The sequence below is a fragment of the Euprymna scolopes genome, chromosome 6, assembly GCF_053919585.1.
Source record: "Euprymna scolopes isolate OS-2025 chromosome 6, ASM5391958v1, whole genome shotgun sequence".
Classification (NCBI taxonomy): Eukaryota; Metazoa; Mollusca; class Cephalopoda; order Sepiida; family Sepiolidae; genus Euprymna; species Euprymna scolopes.
Genome location: NC_136487.1, coordinates 96,169,741 through 96,191,433, shown reverse-complemented (window position 1 = coordinate 96,191,433; position 21,693 = coordinate 96,169,741). Strand labels below are relative to the sequence as shown.

Genomic DNA, 21,693 nt, shown 5'->3' with positions numbered 1-21,693 from the left:
CTTTGTTCACAGAATCTACATTTACGGGTGTCATGTGCTTGAGATTTTATATAGTTTGTTTGTTCTGTGCGGCTGTTCCAATGATCTGTCTGTAACCATCTCCACGGGTTTTCGCGCGCCTCTTCTTTAGTCAGTTATCTTTTCTTGTTTTTATTTTTGTTGTTGTTGTTGTTGTTTTTTTACAATCAAAATTCGTGTTCATTTCCTTTGTTTGTTTTTGTTGTTGTTGTTTGTTTGTTTGTTTTTTTTGTTTTTTTTTTTTGTTTTTTTTGTAGCGTTAATCAGACCTTCTGTACTTGGGATTGTGTATTTTCCGATGTATTTTATCTTTTGGGTCCTCATTCTTAATCTTCCTTTTTATTTACATATCACCATTCGGGTGCAATATATTGTGTATAATTAGGAGTTTCCTGTTTTGGGAATCTATGTATATGTTTTTTTTTTATCCAGAATATTTTACTGGGATACTTCAAACATATTTCTTTTATTTTGTTCCTATTATAAAATTTTGTTTCAAATAATTTTTCTCTTCTCGAATTTTCTCATCCAATTTTTTTATTTCATTTCTACTCATTTATTCGAATTATTTGGACAATTCGACTGCTGTTCTCATCTTCGGTGTTGTTTTCAAACGTTTTCTTGCAAGGTCCCGTGGCGTACTGGATAATGTCCTTGGTAAAATTCAGTTATAATTTACACTCTTCCGTTGAAGGTTCAATCCTCATTGCGGCCAACACTCGAAATATAATTGCAAATTATCCAGTCATGGCAAACAGAACGAAAGCATGCAACCTCCGTGGATAAAATCTAGGGTTCAGTTCGAAGTTCTGCGCAGATTCCAGATTTCGAGTTCGACAAGATACACCTGAAGATGGCCGACGGTTACATTTACTGAAACGTTGTTAAAATAACACTCAAGATGAGAACAGCAGTCCGAAGGATCCAAATAATACAAATAATCCTTATTTTTAAAAATGAAAAAACAGAATACTCATTTATTATTATTACTAGCAAAGTCCTTAACATTTGACGTGACCTTGACTTGACCTTGACTTGATTAGTCTGCACCAGTCCTAGGTGGGGGACCATTATCATGCCAGGTTTAGTCATGATCGATCCAGTGGTGTTGGCTAAAGGGGGGCATATATACATAGGACATGACCTTGACCTTTGACATTGACCTTGAAAATGGGTTTGCACCATCTCTAAGTTAGGGACCAGCATCATGCTAGGTTTGGTCATGATCGGTCCAGTGGTTTGGGCTGTAGGAGAGTTGTACACACAGACACACATGAAAGCTACTACTTTATATACAGTGCCGGCAAAAAGAAAGTCTGCACTTGTAATTTTTTCAAAAACTGCAAATTTAAGCTAAGTTTTATGTAACTGTTTAAAGAACCTATACCTCATTTGGTTTGCCTTTTATCCTTCTATAATTTTACCTGGTCATATTTCTAGTAATCACGTCAATTAAAAAAATAACTTCAAATTGAGGAGGCAACAAGAAAGTCCGCAGCAACAAATTCGCTTAAAACCAGCTTAAATTATTGCCCCTAAATCAGCTTAAAATATCCACCAACAGGCAACAAAGCATCTCTAATCGAAATTGTTGTTGTTCCAGATTATACAACGTAATATTTAGTTCATATGCCACGAGTTGCTTTTAGTGCATTAATCTTCATTAATCTTCACCTTTCTGGTTTCTCCAATCAAAAAATCGGCCGCAGATTGAAATGTGATGAGAAAACGGTACGAAAGACTGTGCAAAAGCACCAAAACACCGGCAGTGTTCGTAAGGCTCCTAAAAAGCTGGTCGTACTAGAGTTACTTCTAACAGGGAAGACAATGCTATCAAGATCTGAAGCCAAAAAAACAGTTTTGAAATTGCTCCCCAAATCCAACAACAGTGCAATCTTGTTAAAAAGTGCTATCTTTCTACTGTCAAGAACAGATTAAAGGAATTTAATTTGCGAAGATATGTTGCAAGACGCAAACCAATGATTTCTGTAAAGAACAGAACGCGTCGTCTGGACTTCGTCAGATGAAATGAAGATCATGACTCTTCGTATTGGTCAAAGGTGATTTTAGCGACGAAAACAAGTTCAATAGGTTAGGCAGTGATCGTAGGCAGTACGTCAGGCGGAGGAAAGACGAAGAATTTAATCCTATGTGCTCGGTTTCAACGCTGCAAGGTGGTGGAGGTTCAGTTTTGGTGTGGGGCATTATTAGTACCGATAGTCCAGGGCCTATAGTTCGCTTGGAAGGTCGAATTAATTCGGCCAAGTACATTAATATGTTGACTGAGCATTTTCTACCCTACTTTGGTCGGAATTTGAATGATAATCCCCTCTTCATGCAGGATAGTGCTCCCATTCATACCGCTAGCAATGTCAAGAGGTTCCTGGAAGAGCATGATATTCCGTGTTTGTGTTACAGGGAAGGGCTCTTCCCTTCCCATGTAAATAAGAAGAATATTAGATGAGTGAAAATGAGATTAGTATAAGCCTAGAATTGCCTGTAGGCAAAGTTAAGAAATGGAATGTTAGAAATTAAGTATATTGTTCATTCTTTTAGAAATCTGAATATTAAATATGTCAGTAAAAGAATGAACAATGCAAATTAAATCATATTGTTTAACTAGGTTAGATGGAATTTAGGATTCTTTTGTTGTCAAAAGTGTGTTGGACAAACATATGTAAAGCCACGTCAAATTGGTCACGTTTGAAAAACACACTTCTGACGTCATAGACAAAGGGCGTTTCTCCATATTATGGGTTCGGATTTTAGTCAGTCAAAGAAAAGAAGGGAAAACATTTAGACTATGTAGATACAAATTTGAATCCCTGACGTCAATGGACCGGTCGATCAGATGAATAAGAAAGTCATCATTATTTGTAACTGTTGTCTTGTGTCATCCTTCATCACGAACGAAAAGGGTAATGTGTTTATCATATAATAATAAACATTGTAAACCCTTCTAAGTTATGTATCCCATCATCACAAATAATGTCTATAGATGCCTCCTCCCCTCTAAGTAAAGAACTGTGCATCATATCATCCTCTCCTCTAATATATGTTAAAAGAACTGTAATGTATATATATATATATATATATATATATATATATATATATCTTCTTTTCCTCATCATCGTTATATCCGTTCTATGTATTGTCCCAATATGAGTCCCCTGCTACACAACACTGCATAATCTCCAGACCTCAATCATATCGAAAACGTATGACATTACGTCAAGCAACAACTACGCAATGATAAAATTTCAAATTTGGAAGAACTTTAAAGAAAAATGGGATGCCCTTTCCCTGTGTATTGCTGCAGTCTAATTCAAGGAATTCACAAAAGATTGCAGGCTGTCAAATTGCAGAAGGGCTATGCTACTAAATATTAAGTAGTTCATTGTGTTCCCATTGTGTTTTTGTTGCATTAATGTCTTAAAGTTACATTTAAATAACAATTTTCCATTGTGCGAACTTCCTTTTTGTCTCCTCAATTTGAAGTCTTTTTTTTAATTGACGTAAACACTAGAATATTTCAATTAAAAGTCAGATATGAACAGGTAAAATTATAGAAGAATAAAAGGCCAATCAAATGAGGTATTGTTTGTTTAAACACTTACATTAAATTTTGCTTAAATTTTCAGTTTGGGAAAAAATTACAAGTGCGGACTTTCTTTTTGCCGCCTGAGTACATAGAGTAGTAGTAGTAGTAGTAGTAGTAGTAGTAGTAGTAGTAGTAGTAGTAGTAGTAGTATTTACAAAAGGTGAATTTAGATCGATGTAAAATGTCTCCAAAATATCATAGAATCCGTGTTAAACATGCCGACGACATCAATCCTTTGATCTCAATTCAAAGGTTTGTTTGTTCGATATGAATGTTAACTTGCAATCTTAGAGTCGAGGAATCTTTTCATTCAATAGCATTTCATTTGTCTTTTTATTTTCCGCCGCCGACACTAAAAGGGCGTGACTCCTCGGCGGCCTTCCCTTCTGTTATGCACACAATTTGCAACAGAATAAATGGATATTTACTGCATACATTAGCAAGTATTATTCGCGAAATGGCAAACACCTGGTAATACTATCCGTTTGATAAGTCTCTGTTATCCTGAACTCCAGCATTTTCTTTTATAGATATTTAGAAACCTATCCCCACTCTCTACCCTCTCTCTCCCCTCTCTCTCTCTCTCTCACTCTCACCTATCTATCTTTCTTTTTTACACACACACACACACGCACACAGATATATATATATATATATATATGCATATATATATATATATATACATACATATATATATATATATATATATATATATATATATATATATATTATGGAGACCTAACGTTGCCTTGTATTAAATTAGGATCAACGAATGTTCCACTCTTACAATGCTTCTATTATCATCAGAATCGATGAAATCGCCAATTTTTCAACCTAAATCGATTGATTGTCTGCTCTAGTCAAAGACCCACCACAGTGCATTGGAAGGTTCAGTTGCCACCCCCACAATACATTGTAATCTATATATACATATATACGTGTATATCGCACTGTAAAGAGCATACTACAGATTTTATACAAATTATTTCATATTACTTGAATTAAATTTTAAAATGCAAATATCATGGTTTAATTGTGCTCTAAACAGAAACATTCTTTTCGAACCTCTCACTAAAGAACCTACCGTCGATTTCATATGCCGGGCCTTTCTGTTTGTGCAGTGATTAAACTTCTCAAATACACTTGTCATCACAAATTGTATACGCTGTATAACTTTGTTCAAAATTGATAATCTCTTTCTTTAATTGGATTTTTTCGATTATCGATATTGTAGGTATTCCGATACTACACCTATTTAAGAATACTCGTAGATACAGAAAATACAAAAGGGCATTTTATATATAATTAGAGATTAGACAAATATTAACAATTTTTTTACCTACAGACACTAGTGTTTCATGTTTATGCAATCATCAGTGTAGGAAGTGATAATTATTGCTGGTTGAGAGATTCGAATCCAGTCATTGTTAGTATCTTTCCTCCAATTCTCTGGCAACTAACATATATAATAGAAGGAAATGAAGTTCTTCTGAATGCCATGCATGCGGGCGTCATAATAAACAATCCTGAGAGTATTCTACAAGAAGTCGGACTATATTCTAGGAACACATATGCTCACATGTTTTGGTATGTATAGAAAAACTGAAACTTCGTCAGGCTAAATATTTAATTGAAAATGATTGACACCTCGAAAAAAAATTTTACATTTACAAACGGGGGACGTTATGTCACCATAATTTTTTCGGACATCACGTGAAGGAAGGAAATCTTGCTGTTTATATAAACAATGTCAGCAGTAACACGTGCTTTAGTTGCTTATACAAAGAATTTTGCATTCTCACTAATGATAGCTGATGATTTTACTTTCCATAGCGCTCAATCAATGGAAGCATTGGAACATATGTATAGTCACCCACAGACAATTGTTTCATCGTATCACAGCTTTCGTCTGTGTAAAAATGACAACATTGAATTTATTTGGCATAAATAAGTTATTTCTTTTGTATCAAAACTCCGTTGAAATCATAGAATATTAATTTTTTTTTCAAGTCAATGAAACTATTTACTCTGGCAAACCATATTAGTTGGATAATTCTTATAACAACATATTTTCTCCATACACCCATTTGAAATTATTTTGTGCTTTAGATGCATTTTAATAGGACATGTTTGCATTAGTATCAGTTTGTTATTTCTTGTAAAATAACGAAAGGTTGTTTTTTGTTTCGTTGTTTTGTTTTGCTGCATATCATCATTTTGAGGTCATTTCTCATATCAACATTTAATACCGAATTTCTTCATTTTGATAAACTTGTTATATCAAGTTGACAAGAAAGTTCTTGCGGTTTTTAACTTTTAAATTCAGATGAACATATTTCAACTCAAATAAAAATTCATTTATCGAAATAAGCACCATCAGAATCAACACATTTTACCAACTTAAAACAAGTGTACTTATGCCAGTAACGAAAAATGTTTACGTTCTGGCAGCGATGAAGTCGCTACAGGCGTCATTGGTATCGCTCAAGTTTTTAAGCATTTCTCACGCAGAAAATTGTCGAGATGCTTGATTTGTAGCTGAAATCGTTCAACTTCTGCAGAGTCAGGTATTGTCACGGAGGCGAATTGGGCCTTTTCTATTGACTAATGCTGTGTGTTGTTGTCGAAGTTTCTGATGCATTTCATCCATTTGTCGACAGTACTTCGTCGCCGCCATAATGGTTTCGCTTACATTCAAAAACTGTAATGGATGAGACTGGTCACAGACAATTAAACAGTCAGCATGACCTTCTTTTGGTTCAACTCTGGCTTTGGAAGTGTCGTAGTGCTTCATTGGCGTCTAACCACTGAGCTGGGTGTCGCCGGTTGTCGTAAAGAATCCACTTCTCATCGCAAATCACAACCTCGTCAAGAAAAAGGTTGTTTTTGCTGCGTAAAAGAATGGAATGTGCCATTGTATAACGGCGTTTCTTTTGGTTGTCTTTCAATTCGTGAGGCACCCATTTATCAAGTTATTTTGTCTTTCCAATATTTACCAAGTGGTTGGAAATCGTATTATACGTTACGTCTAATTCAGAAGCAAGTTCTCTAACAGTTCTGCGTGGATTGGCTTCGTCTAAGGGTCTTAATTGATCATTTTCAGCATCTGATGACCGGCCACTACGCTTATCATCTACTAAGACTCTCGGCGCCGCCACGAAATTTCTTAAACCACCATTTTGCTGTGCGTTCATTAGTGGTCCCTGTGTCAAAAACTTCGTTGATATCGCGAGCTGTTTCAGCAGCTTTTAGACCTAGCTTGAATTGAAATGAGAAAATTGGGCGAATTTACTTTTTTCATCTTGTATTCAACATTCTTCTTTTAAAACGACTGTAATTTAAACGATTAGATAGAGCGAAAAACGTTATGTACACTGATATATAAAGTAAAGGTATTATAACGAATACTTATTTGAAAATATATCATTTGAAATCAAAATTTAAAAATTCGCAAGAACTTTCTTCTCAACCTTTAGCTTATACGTCAGTGTATGTGTGTGTGTCCCTATATCAACAAACGTTAGAGAATCTAAATACAAACTAAAAGTGTATTCGTATTTTTCATTTAATAGAGAAGACAATAGAAGTAGTCCCGAATCTCTATGTGCATCCCTAAAGAAATATAAAGAAAATATTTTTTTAAAAATATCAAATATATCAGATATCAATTAAACTTAAGCCATGCTTCTCAAAATTTCTGAGTAAGACAATAGATGTGCTCCCAAGTGTCCCACCAAGAGAGGTATAGGGATTAATCTTGGTTTAAAATTTCGTATATATCCGGTTTTGATGAACTTCAAATCATAAGATTTTTCGAGAAAGACGATCGAAGTAATCCCTAATTTCCACGTGCCCTTCTTAAAAGATCTATGGAGATAGAATCTCATTCAAACTTCACATACGTATATCGCATTTAAACCCATATGTACAGGATACTAGTGGCCACACTGGGCGGAGAGAGTGAAAAAAGAAAATAATATAGTGTTATGATCATGATGAAAAAAGGGCATAAGAGTGTCCATCATTTCATCCCGTCAACTTTTTTGTTACTACCTTCAAATATTTAAAAGTGAATTTGTTTTTAAGCATAAAGTTTGTATACAAATAGTTTGCAAACGATAGATTCTGTTTAAACAGTAGCTAGGACCAAGAGTTATTAGCAATTGTTGTGGGTTAGAAAAGTCTGATGATGATAACAAGGAACATCTAAGTCACAAAAGTTGCCAAATTGGAGCATCATGACTGATTGCAATTAACAGTCGCACTCAAAAGCTATTTTTTTACACAGGAATCACCACATTATCAAGGTCAAGAGTCTACTCGAGGATAAGGGTTAAAGAGTGTACAGTAGAAATTGGACAATATAGTAATCATTAGTAATGGAAATTCGGTAAATTTGTTAACTTATATGGAACGGCTCATCAAGAAGTTGTTTACGTTAGACTTGAAGACAACCATATTGCAGTCAGCCGGAAAGCAGGAAAACGGAAGACAGTTCCACAGGCGTGCAGTTCTAAGAAAGAAGCTTTGTTCATGGAATCTACGTTTAGGTTTAGGCACAGATAAAGAGTGGGGGAAATTATTGATAGTGTTTTCAGCTAGACGAGTGTTTCTTGTGAAAGTTTGGAATGGGGGGGGCTATAGAATGGAGCTCAGTCGAACACTTTCCATGAAAATAACGATAAATCAGATACAGACTCACAACATCTCTTCTGTGAGATAGAAGTTGCAGGGAAGAGAAAATGACATCTCCTACGAGACTGTGAAGTCTATTTTGAACTCTATCAAGGCAGGACAAGTCCTTTCTAGCAGCTCCTGCCCAGATGTGGCAACAGTATTCCATCCTTGGACGTACCTGGCTCTTATATAGATAGAGAATTGAATCAGCAGTGAAATCTACTGGATCGATAGAAAGATCCCACCATTTTTCCAGCGGCCTTGGCAACAGATTTGCTGTATGTGTTCCATTTAAGATCAGGAGCAACGGTCAAGCCCATAAGCTTGTCAAAACTCGAGGCCTCCTGAAGACAAGAGCCATTCATTTCAATTGATACCAGATGAGGATCAGAATATTGATGATGTAAAGAGAGAAGCTTGGTTTTAGATGCATTTAAAGTAACCAGCCACTCCTTTCCCCATTGTACGACGTGTTCAAGATCAGAGGAGAGAGAATCAGAGAGAACTTGGTCGTTTACTGTCTTAGATGTGCTACCATAAATGGTAGTGTCGTCAGCATAAATGTCTACAAATGATGTAAGGATGTGATTTGGAAGATCATTAATGTAGATCAGGAAAAGAGTTGGGCCCTTGAGGGACTTCAGCATTAATACTGTGAGCTTCTGATTTTTGCCCATCAACTACTACTCTTATGAACCTATCAGACAGAAATGATTTAATAATTGAGAAGACATTTCCAGCTATACCATAGCTAGAGATCTTGTGAAGTAAACCTTTAGGCCATACTCTATCAAAGGCTTTTGATATGTCAAGAGCAATTGCCCTAGAAGGTTGCCTCCGTCGAGAGATTTGCTAATCCTATGAGATATAACTGTAAGCACATCTGCTGTAGATCTAGCAGAACGGAAACCATATTGAGTGTCACTAAGAAGGTTATTTTTGTTGAGATGGTTGATTACTTCTGTATTTAACACAGATTCCAGCAACTTACTCATGACACACAGGAGACTTATTGGCCTGTACTGAGAGGGGGATGAGCGATCACTTGAATTCTTGAATACACGGCATACTGATGAGATTTTCCAGGGTGATAGGAAGCTATTCTCCTTAAGAGAACGTTTAAACAGTTTTGTAAGTATGGGCGCTAGTTCTGGTTGAAGTTTTTTGAGTACTATAATTGGAATACCGTCAGGGCCAGTTGCTTTACTAAAATCAAGGTTTTTGATTAGTTTGGTAACATCACGTACAGATATATGCATATCATATAGCGTGTTTTCTGATACAGGAGGAAATATTGGAGGTTGGCGGCTTTGGTCGCAAAGGGTAGAATTAGCTGCAAAGTTCTTGGCAAACTGTTTGGCTTTGTCTGATGCTGACGAGATTACCTCAGGTCCATTGATGATAGTTGGGATAGAGCACACGTTTCTGTTCAGGATTGTGTTTGCTATTTGCCAAAACTGGTGGGAACCAAGCCGCTGCTCAGCTAATTTGAACTGGGCAGACTGAGCATACAACTCTATTGCGTTCTTTATTACTTTCTTACAATAGTTGCTGGCAGTCCTGAAAGCGGCTTTAGTTTCCATACATCTATTACGTTGGAAGCAGTGGAAAAAGTGATTTCTGTGCGCAATGGCAGCAGCACATTCTGGAGAGAACCATGGCTGGCTATTAGGTTTTTGCTGGAAATTTTCAAGGGTATGAAACGGTCTATACCTACAATTAACCATTCCGTTAGGTCTGATACTATAGAGGACACATCCTTTTTAAACATGGAACGCAGAGCTATCCCAGTCAGCCTTAGTGTATCGATATACTGTACGATGGAGAGGTACGTCTGGGGACTTATTACATTTCATTTTTATCTTAATTGATACAACAGAGTAGTCGGAAGATCCAAGAGGAGACGGAACAGAAACTGAACATAGTTCAAGGCAAGTTGTGAGAAAAAGGTCTAGTAGACTCGCATATTGGCTGTCATTGTTGGGCACACGAGTGGGTTCGTGAACAATCTGAGTGAGGTCATAAGCAATGGAGAAATCATGACAGAACCTCCCCTCATCATCGGTCTTGTTTGAGTGGGTCAACCATTCGACGTTGTGAACATTGAAGTCTCCACATATGTGAATATTAGCTGAAGGATAAGCAGATAGGACTTGATTAATTTTCTCAGATATGCTTTTAAAGTTAGTAACTCCGCTGTTGTGGGGGCGATAGAGAGTAAATATAAATGCAGTCGTGTGAGCTAATGCAACCCGGAAGCATATATAGGGTAAGTTAGGAGATGTCCCTACCACATGGAAAGCCATCTTTAATGTAGGCACATATTCCATGTCCATGGCGATCTTGGGAGGCAGATTTAGATGTTAAATTAGAGTATCCTTTAATTACGAACTCATCTAGGGAAATAGCCTGTCCAATGCCAGTTTCGCTTAAAAATAAAAGGTCTGGTTTAGTCTCCTGTAATTGGGTTTCAACCTCTGGAAGGTTAGAATGTAGACCCCTGATGTTGGAGAAGGAGACATGGTAGTAGGGGTCTACGTTGGAAGTTGGAGAACTGGGTTTAATCGTGTATTTTTTCTTGAAACTTGTCATGATGGAATTTTGGAATTTGTGGACTAGGTCGTCAGATTTGCTTAGAGTAAGACAGAGAGAGGAAACTAAGAGAGAAAAAGAAACGAAGAATTTTTTTGTAGAACATGATAAGGTAAAGCCGTAACAATAACCCACTAATATGGCATCGAGAGGCCCCACCAGAAACTACTGCATGGTCCCGATCCATTCACCAAATGGCAATACAGCAGCCCTAGTACTTTGCACCAGCTGATAGGACAACATCCTTAGTGGTTAATCCAAGGTTCGGGTCCCTGACTATCAGGCGGATAACGTCAACCCAGATAAAACGTTTACCTCCAGCACCTTACTAGTGACATGGCTACAAGGATAGACATAGAAACAGAAAATTTCTGCCATCTCTGCCAACTGTTCGCGCAAAATACTGCCAACCTAGAAAACAGCTTTTTCTTCTCCCTTTGTCAGAAAAATCACTCATTAAAAAATGAGGACTGAGGGACAAATAAGGAGAAGCGAGAGTAACGGGAGCTGCCGATAACGCGTCCACAATGCGTTTTCTACTTTCCGTTTAAATTATTGTTTGACGATGTTGGAAAGTAGGGTACTTATTTTCTAAGGACTAAGTTAAAAAAAAACAAGGTCATTTTTTACGTGGGAGATATTTGCATTTAAAAACATAATGCACCCTGGATAAGACAAAAATAAAAATTTCTTAAATAAAGAAATATCCATACTTTCCTGGCCAAGGACAAATCAGCTACTACACTTTGAATTATTTAATCACAAATAAAAGTTAATTTTACTTACAAATAGCTATCAAAAGTTTGATGTTGTAGTTGATGACCATCTAATGCTTATCCTACTATTGACTATTTTATTTATAACTAGCAGAGCCTGTGTACCGGCGTTGCCCGGTGGAAGCATTTCACAAATCAAGAACAGATTCAATAAATCCCCTTCCCTCTGAAAACAAATTAAAATAAAGTTGTTAGTGGGGGCCACTGCCGCCCTTAGAAAATAGCGAGCAGTGGGAGCCGTGGTCAAAATGAAATCATCTGGCTTCCACTGTCATGTATTGTCTGGCAGTGGCAGGTAGCAAAACCTACTGACTGGTGTCGGCCTCTATTGGAATGCTCGTAAATGAAACCGTAAAAAATAGTCTCTGTTCAACTGTCAGGCACTTGCATACATTGGCTGTCTTTGGATGCTTGTGGCGGGGACTGATGGCCACTAGAAATTAGGGCTGTATTGAGGCGGTTAATGCGTTTAATGGCGTTTAATAGTTTGTACTCGTGGGCTTTGACTTGACAAGTGTTACTGTCGGTTCCTGGAGTACACTGTCGGTCTCTGGCTGCCATAATCAGTATCAGCCTCCATTGTACTGCTCCGGAGATATATTGAGGAGATTGTTTTAGTTTACCGGCGTTCATTGGCTTTCTCGATCATGACCAGTGTTGGGGCTTATTGGACTGCTCTGTTATGAAATCGACTATGATTACTATCACTACTTGACTAGAGTGAGCATTGGCGGACAAATCGTGTTTCCTCAAATGTCGGGCACTGGCATGCAGTGGCAGGCACCGTCATTGATGAGGTAAAAAAGGCAAATTATATTTTTTAATAAATAGAGACAAAATGTACACATTTTATATCGAGAAGACGCTGCAGTATTAAGTTTAAATGGCGAGTGAAAAATATGTGTATATGAATGGTCTCTTTGGTTTCTTATGGGTTCGATAGGGGAAAATGTCATCATTTTATTATATATAATGCTAATTCAAATACTAAACTTTCATACTAACCCGATGGCCAAGGAGGGTCAGGTTAGTAAGTAGAGTATCTAGAAGAAAAAAGAACTAAGTTCAAAAGGGTGTGAAAGATTGGTTTTGTTGTGGTCGGATAGGGGGTGCTGGTGGCTTGGTGAACACTTTCATCAAGAGTATCTGAAGCACTTTAATGTCGTGCCATGAAACGAGAGGAAATTTGTTGAGACACACGACAAATTGAAGAAATAGCGTTTAGGATGAAATCATTCTTTTATAAAGAAGAGTGGAAAAGTCAGGACTCTAAAATTAAAAAAGAAATGTGATATTTAGATAGAAAAATTGCTGAAGTTAAGTTAGTTTGGATTTTTGGTTTTACGGCAAATCAAACCTTTTGCGGTTATTTAATGCTGAAACGGAGCACCCATTTAAAATTATTAATGTATACGATTAATGGGATTAAAGTTGCTATTTTACTCATAGGTAATGGAAGGTTTGGTTCAAACAGCAATAATATGATAAATCTTGCTCTAGGTATGTGAAGATCTGAATTTCAAATAGTTGATTAAAAAAGGCGCGACGTCTACTCATCTACGAGTTTGCTGAGAAGAGAGATGTAGGTTGAATTTCACTGTGCTGTGATTTTATTCGTTCCATTTACAAAATATTTTTTTATTGTTTGGGGAGGAAGGGGCTGCATGAGAGGAAATGAACCTATATCTTTTATAAAACACATCAAGCCGTTCTCGCTAAAAAGAAACGCCATAATGGGGTAGCCTAAAGTAAACCGATGGTCTCAAACTTCAAACGAGTATATCGTTAAACCCACATTGTTTAGCGAGTTTTAATTTATTTACTTATCTCTCTGTCGCCCCAAGGAAACATCTTCTTACACATATAAAGTGGGCGCAGACACTTCTAAATAGCACAATATTTAATAAAGCCAACGAAGATATATATATATATATATATATATATACATATATATATATATATATATACTTGTATACATATTACATACAATATATTTGTAACTAATCAATATAACTAGTATATATATATATATATATATATATATATATATATATATATATATATAATCATCCACATATAGTACTGTTTCGCTGTTTTACAGCTAATCAGTGCGTTATTATCCTAACTGACTCAGATAAGAAAAGGGTTACAAAATTTGGAGCCAGGTGTATATGATTTGGATTTATCTATAACATCTCCATTAATTCACAAAAGGATATTCTTAGATCTAAGTTTTTTTTTATAAGAGTAGTTAGAGAATTTCTCTGGTTACTATTTGGGTTTATGCTATAAAATGACGATATATGGTTAAAAATTCTCAGCTTTATTAAAGTGGAAGTGAATCCAATGTACTTGTATTTTTTGGGTGCGATTTGGTTACTGTTGGTGGTGTTGAGGAATCTATAGTTGTTATGGTCAGGGTAAGAATTGGATGAATTATTAGGGATATCGTTGTGGATCGAGTTGTCAATATTACTATAATGGGAGTTGTCTTGCAAAAAATGATCATTGTCATATTGTTAGTGTTGTTATTTATCAGGTTTATTGGTAGAAGGAGATGTTCAGGTTCATTGTTATTTGATTCTCGTTTTACTTCTGATTTGCCGCGTTATTGTAGATATTATATTACAACACATTTTTGTACTTGTGCAGAATACCGACAGTGCTATATTTTACATATGATGTTCAAATAAATTAAATTGTATACGGTAGTTATTATTTATTAATTATCAGGTGCCTCTTACTTTAAGACTGGATCTGTAAATAATAATGCTATCATTTCAGCGCAGTCCATATTCTGCTTACATATTCTTTTGTTAAATATTAAGAGCACGAAAACAGTCCAGAATTTGAACTAATTCTTATCTGCAGTAACTTAAAGACAGTGATAGACTAATTCTCGTCCTAGTTTATAACAGATTCGATTTGTATCTTTTCAGTGTTGACGTTAAATAAATTTACATTGATTTACGCATATGAATGCAATTATTTTATTGCACTTAAATACTTTCAACTATTTTTTGGAAATAATATAATCAATGTGTTTTGATTCTTGTTCTTTCTATTCAGATAAATATGTTTATTTACGCAGAATTTGTAAAACTAAAGAAATTAATATTTACATTTTTTTTTCAAAATCTTTAACCCCCCCCCCATTATGTTCCTTTAATGAATGTGAAAACCTGCGCAAACTATTGCTGTCATTAATCAATCTGAAACCTTGTGTTCTATATTTACGAAAATCTATTAACCTAATCTGTTTTGACCATTCATAATGTTTTTATGTAACGTGTTTATATATTTTATGAAAGATTTAAATGAATTTTGAAGCATTTAAACTGTCGAATATAAAATTACACTTATTTTCAGTATTGACTGTAAAGATAATGTTGACGTTTTTATATGAATGTAATTTTCTTTTATTACATGTAAATTGATTAAGGTTAATTTTTTGTGTGTTCTGCAAATTAATATGATCGATATATGTTTTTTTTTTGTTTTCAAGTAAATATGTTAAATTACGCACACTTTGTAAAACCCTAAGATCGCTAAAGGAAGTATTATTGACATTTGTCTTGAAAGTATTTTTATAATGCGCCCAATGACGTTCCAGTAATGAATGTGAAAAGCAATCTGAAAACCTGGCCTATATTACGTGTTTGATACTTACGAAAATCCCTTTACACAATTTGTTGCGACCATGTTTAATTTTTGGTGCAATGTTTTTAGGAAAAGTTGCAATGAACTGCGAAGCATTCATACTGCCGAATAGAAAATTACACCAATAATAACTCCTTTATTCAATCTATATCGTGTCGTGTAAACATCACGGATGGAATTGCTGATGAAGTTGTACCTAGACAAAGAAGAAGAAGAAGAAGAAGAAGAAGAAGAAGAAGAAGAAGAAGAAGAAGAAGAATGAAAGGTCATACAAAAAGAAGACGAAGCAACTAACAAGTCTATTAAAGAAGGACTAAATCTGGACAGTGTTGATTGTGACGTATTCAGAGAAAATGGATCGTTTGTTAGTGTTTCCGGGAAAGAAACTAATAGACCTGTGTGTTTATTGTTCGCGGTTAGCGTTCTGAAAGTCGGTGTCTTATTGCTGTATGTAGGAAACGGAGGTTTCTATTTTTCCAAGCGAGTAAGAAGGGAAACCGTATTGGATTTTAACAAAGTAATTCTAAATTGTTCGAAAACGCCATCTGAGAATCCGTGCACCACTTTGAGTATCCAGTCAAAGTGACTGAATAAAAAATTCCAGGAACGTTCAATATTTGCGTATAGGAGGAGTGTTAGATGACTATTAAGTAAACTGAATGATAAAATGAAATAATCACGAATGCGTGTAAGAATTGGACATTATGAAATATTTAACGGTATAAACTGAGATAGAAGGAAGACATAACAATGAGTAGAGAAGTATTGTGCTACCACCTCTAACTATGACTTGGTTGGGAGAGTTTCTCTTCGGACTTATTGTAGGAATTGAACATATTGAATGAAATCGATACATGATAGTCGGAAAACATACTTGAGATATAGGCAGATATATATATATGCGTGTGTGTGTGTGTGTGTGTGTGTGTGTGTGTGTGTGTGTGTGTGTGTGTGTGTGTGTGTGTGTGCGTGAAGTATAAGAGGCTGTCAACTATTGTTTATGCAACGTTCACGACTTCCACCGTTCGAATACTCTCGATTGTTTCATGTTTGTGCCCAAATTAAGCGTTTATTAGTTATTAATTCCCCTTATTCTCGTGACAATTGTTTGGTGGTTCGGAGGTAAAAGATTAGCAAATGAAGTCAAAGGTAGCTTCGTGGTTGGGTTCGAATCTCCTGACTGGCAAGAATTGATGATTGCGTAAGCATAAAACACATATAAATTACTAAGGAAATTTATTAGAGTGAGTTTGTTTCCTACGGATTCGGAAACGGCTGGGCCGATTTTTTTTTTTTTTTTTTTAATTTTACGCAAAGGTACTCGATGTGTCTGGGAGTGTACTTACGTAGGTTTTGTAGTGGAATGTATCTGATAAATATCGATAATCGAAAAAAATCCGATTAAAGAAGCAAGATCGATTTTGACCAAAGTTAACACTTTTATACAACCTAACATCACAAGTGCATTTAATAAGTTTTATCACCGCATAAGTAGAGAGGTCCAGCCTATAAAATCAACTGTAGGTTTTTTTATAAAACTAGGACGCGTTCGAAATGAATGTTTGGTTTTTTTAGCACAATTGAATCAAGATACTTAACTTTTAGTGGTTTTAACTTTAATTGAAATGATTATGTAAAAATAATTTCATGAAATTAACAGTTGGTTCTTTGATAAGACAGGGGCGCGTTCGAAATGAATGTTTCTGTTTAGAGCACAATTGAAACATGATACTTGACTTTTGCATTTGAAACTTTATATGAAGCCATCATTTACCGATTATTTTATAAAATCTGCACTGCAATATAGGCCAAAATGTATTGTAGACTAAATCACTGCGGGGAGACATGTGAAGCTTCTTTCAGGTACACCATGGGGAGTTTATAACTAGAGTAGGCAATCAATCGATTTAATTTTTTAAAATGGGTGATTTCGTCGATTTCTATGAAAATAACAGTATGGAAGGGTGGAACATTTGTTGGTCCTCATTTAATCCCGGATAATGTCGGGTATCTCCGCTAGTATATATATATATATATATATATATATATATATATATATATATATATGTAGTTATATTTTTATATGGGTGAGAAGGATTCCATCAGAGTGCTCTATTAATAAGAAAAATTCCGAAAATAAGAGCGTATTATTTATATTTTTATTTACAGACTTGTCTCATCTAAACTTTCTGTAAATAAAATATGTGTGTGTGTGTGAGAGAGAGAGAGAGAGCGCGTGTGTGTGTGTGTGTGTGTGTGTGTGTGTGTGTGTGTGTGTGTGTGTGTGTGTGTGTGTGTGTGTGTGTGTGTGTGTGTCGCATTTGTATTGCAAAGATTTCATGCTTCTCTAAGTAAAGCGAAGTGTTTACATTTTGACTACTTTTATTTCTGTGGGGAATACTTCGCCGATTTCCCAACACCGCAGTGCATTTCCCTCTACTTTTGCGGCAAGGCAACTAAATAACTGTTCACTGATTTCCCAACGGAGACAACCATGGCTTCCTTACCCTCATTTCAACGCGGCAGATATCAAAGGAGAAATAAAAAATAAAAAAATGAAATGGCATTGAATGAATACTCTTGCTCCCCCACCCACCCACCCCAAAAAACAGTTTATGTTAAAAAGAAGGATCCCAAATTACAGTAAAAAAAAACCAAAAAAAAACAGTGTTTATAGATTAGGAATGAAAATCAAAAGCGAGGATAGTGTAGGTTATCATTGAGAGATACGTATCAACGGATTCTCTGGGTATTTATTTTTCTTTATATGATTTCGCGTACGTCGTTGCACGCCCACATGAAATGGAAAAGCCCTGAAAAATAAATCCGTTTCTTACTACTACTACTACTACTACTACTACTACTACTATGATGCTATCCTTACATCTGATCTTAACATCGAATTATATAACAAGTTATTTCTTTATTTTTCTTTTACTTGAAAATTATATATATATATACATATATATACGAAACATACTCGTGACACGTTGGATCACAAGCACTGCAAGTATTCAACTTTGTTTTCATTCGAAAATTCATAAATAGTAACATATCTTTCGAGACATTTCTTGCATAACTGAAAATAGTAAGTCTCTTGACTTCTCTATTGATGTTATTGTAACTCACTTGGGGTTCTCGCATAGGCCATCACTTGAGATTACTCAGTGATGATAAGCGGTGGTGTTCCGTGAAGTCTGGGTGACAAAGCTACCCAGATTTCCAATACTCTTCGCCTCTTTCGATAACCTTTGTAAATGACTTTTTGTTATCGCAACAACATTTTACCATTGATTTCTCATTGATAACAACCATTGGTCTTCATTGGAATGTGAGTAAAAATAAGCCTTCCCAAGGTTCCAACACTCTTCGCAACTCATCCAGTGGAGATTTGGACAATATTTTTCCTCCTGGGTTCTTCATGACTATTTTGTGTGATACCAGCCCAGGAATGACGCCATTTTAGTGGGAAGGGGCAGTTTATAAAATGTCTTTCAGTCATTTTAGTGGGAAGGGGCAGTTTATAAAATGTCTTTCAGTCCCAGTTTTTTCTTTTTTTTTTTTATCTATGTGATGTTTTTCATCTTTTTGTATTACTTATAAAGCAGTTCCCATGTCGCTGATTAGTATTTGTAATTTGTGACTTAGATTCCGCATTCAATGGTTTCCCTTAAGATTTCAGCTGTTTTCATTAATACCGGCCGCTGTATGAACCCCATCTTCCTCTTGATTCCAAATTATTATCAGTAGCACTTCTCACACAGGTCATCATCAGAGATGATTCAATACAAACAACTTGTGCTGTTCCCTGGAGTCTGGGTGACAACAAGTCTCTCCAGATTTCAAATACTCTCCACCTCTTTCGCTAACCTTTGCAAACGAATTTGCGTTATTGCAACAACCGTTTACCATTAACTTCTTACTGGCAATGGTCATTCGTCTTCACTGGAATTTGAATGGAAATAAAACTCCCTAAGGTCTCAGTCACTTTTCGCACCTACCCAGTGGAGGTCTGGCTAATGCTTTTCTGTCTCGTCTTCCATCCTCATTGATTCTTCGACTATTTGGTGTGGTGTTAGTTGATGCCAACGCTACACTTCTTCTTCTTCTTCTTCTTCTTATTATTATTATTATTATTATTATTATTATTATTATTATTATAATAATATAGAAATATTTTTGTTTTCTAATACAGAAATAAATAGGCGTATTATTTTGCCATCTAATTTAGATGTGTTTACGTCTTGGAATTAAATGACGACGCCCACTCTTCTCTAAAAACTCAGAAAGACATTGAAAGATATCAGATAGTAATCGGATCGACATTTTTTTTTTTTTTCAAATATAATTCAATTTCAGAATTAAAGTATATTTTACAATGCATTTTATGTTATTTAAGTATAAAGGGAAAAGCGTTAGGGAAACAAACGATGTATAACTCACGTTTGTATCTTTATAAAATTAGGTATGTTTATAGTACCTTTCTCTTGAAGCAATATTCTACCTGTATGTGAGCCAGATACGTTTTGAGATGGAGTACTGCTGTCATATCTGGGGAGGTGCCGCTCAGAGCACTCGTTTTTGCTTTAACAGAATACAAAATCATCTTCGCAATCTAGTGGGGATGATCTCTTCTCGGCCCTACAGGTTTTTTTTTGCAAAGAAGAGATGTTGCTACTCTCTTTCTATTCTATTCCAATCTTTGCCCCCCCCCCCCGATATCGTAATCGTTTTCAAGTAACAAAGTACTTGTAAAGACATCCTTTTGGATAATCAGTCCCCTTAAATAATCGTTTGCCCTATCTCACTCATTGTTCTATCTCATTGTTCTTGTGTGAGTGATCATCATTCGACTAGTGATCTTTTTAATCCTTACCCTCGAATGGCCTTCCTGGCCTTGATAACTGGTGACCCATCAATAAAAATAAATAAATTTATATATTTGTATGTATATGATTCACACCTAAAATAATTAAGCGATAATTAGGACTTTTTGAATAGATTTGCTAGGTGCAAGGAGTTAAAATGTGGGCTATATTTAGTTTAGTTTTATGCAAAAAGGTAAAAGAATTTAGATGCCCTTCGTGAAGACAGAATAGCTCCATTTTTTGGTGAAATTTTAATATGTGACAGTGTGACAGTGTGACAGTGATAGATAAATATTCCTCAATTTTTAATTTGGGTATTTCAAAGGTTGTCGGTGCACACAGTGTGAACATAACATCCGAATTGAAAATTTAAATCGAATTTTCATTGAATTTGTTCTCTGTTCTATCAGACATCAATGAAGCAAGGTACTGGGAATTTCATATTCTTCTTAAATCTCTTTAAATTTTAAACATTTTCTAGACTGAAAATTACGTGATTGATTAAGATCGACGTTAAAGTGAGTATTCTATTCATTATAACTTGATTTTGATCTTTGTAATTGGACATAAAAGTGATGCAAACTGGTCTATTTTAGTCCTGAAACGGGTATTCATGTAGTTTAGTATAATAATAAACACGGCCGATAGTCATTAATCGCGTGCTCTCGTGTAATGAATGAATGCGTGAATGTAGGATTGACATGAAATTATTAAAGATAAACTAAAATGACCGAAAAATGGGCTGAAATGACTTAAATAAATAAAAAGAAAATGACTTAGAATGACTTTAATGAACTTAAGAATGAATTTAATGACCTTAAGAATGAGTTGAATGCTTAAAAAATAACTGGAATTCTTCAAAAACAACTTCAATGATCTGGAGAATGACTTGAATGACTTTGAGACTGACTGGTTGTAAAGTGGGTGATCATTTTACATTAAATTAATACAGAAAAGTGATCCCCCACTTTATATCACAAAGTTACAAACATAAGTACAGCATGTAGTAAGAACAGATACTACACTTTGATCTTGGCCAAAAGGCCAGGAAAAGGGTATTTATTTGCTCCCCCACCGAGCAAATTAGGCACAAAGCCGATTTTTAATGTGAGGAGTGAAGGGGAAATGGGGACCAACTCCCCGGGGAGTAGGGGAGCTGGATAGTGACAATTGGCATGAAGGGTTTCCCCTACATTGACCAAGGTCTTATATGCGGGGTTTCCCCCCACATATTGTCTTTGCTTGCAATATCCGCCGGAACAGATACTACACTTTATTCCTGTTAAAAATACATTGAATATCAACAATGAACAAAAAACTTAGGCACATGGCCAACTCAAAAGGGGGGATTGTGGGAGTCGTTGGTCATCCTTGTAACTCCAGAACTAAATAAAATCAAAAGTTTCTCCCAGCTAGTATCTTCTTTCACCATAATACCGCATTCACCCTTTCATATTGGGGGACGTCCTACTTAACTCACAATTTTTAAAACATTTTTTAT

General features: G+C 35.6%; 1 pseudogene; it reads right to left on the bottom strand.

Moving 5' to 3' along the window:
- Positions 1-21,111: 21,111 nt before the first annotated feature.
- LOC145278488 (U2 spliceosomal RNA) lies at positions 21,112-21,249 on the bottom strand (annotated as a pseudogene).
- Positions 21,250-21,693: the final 444 nt, after the last annotated feature.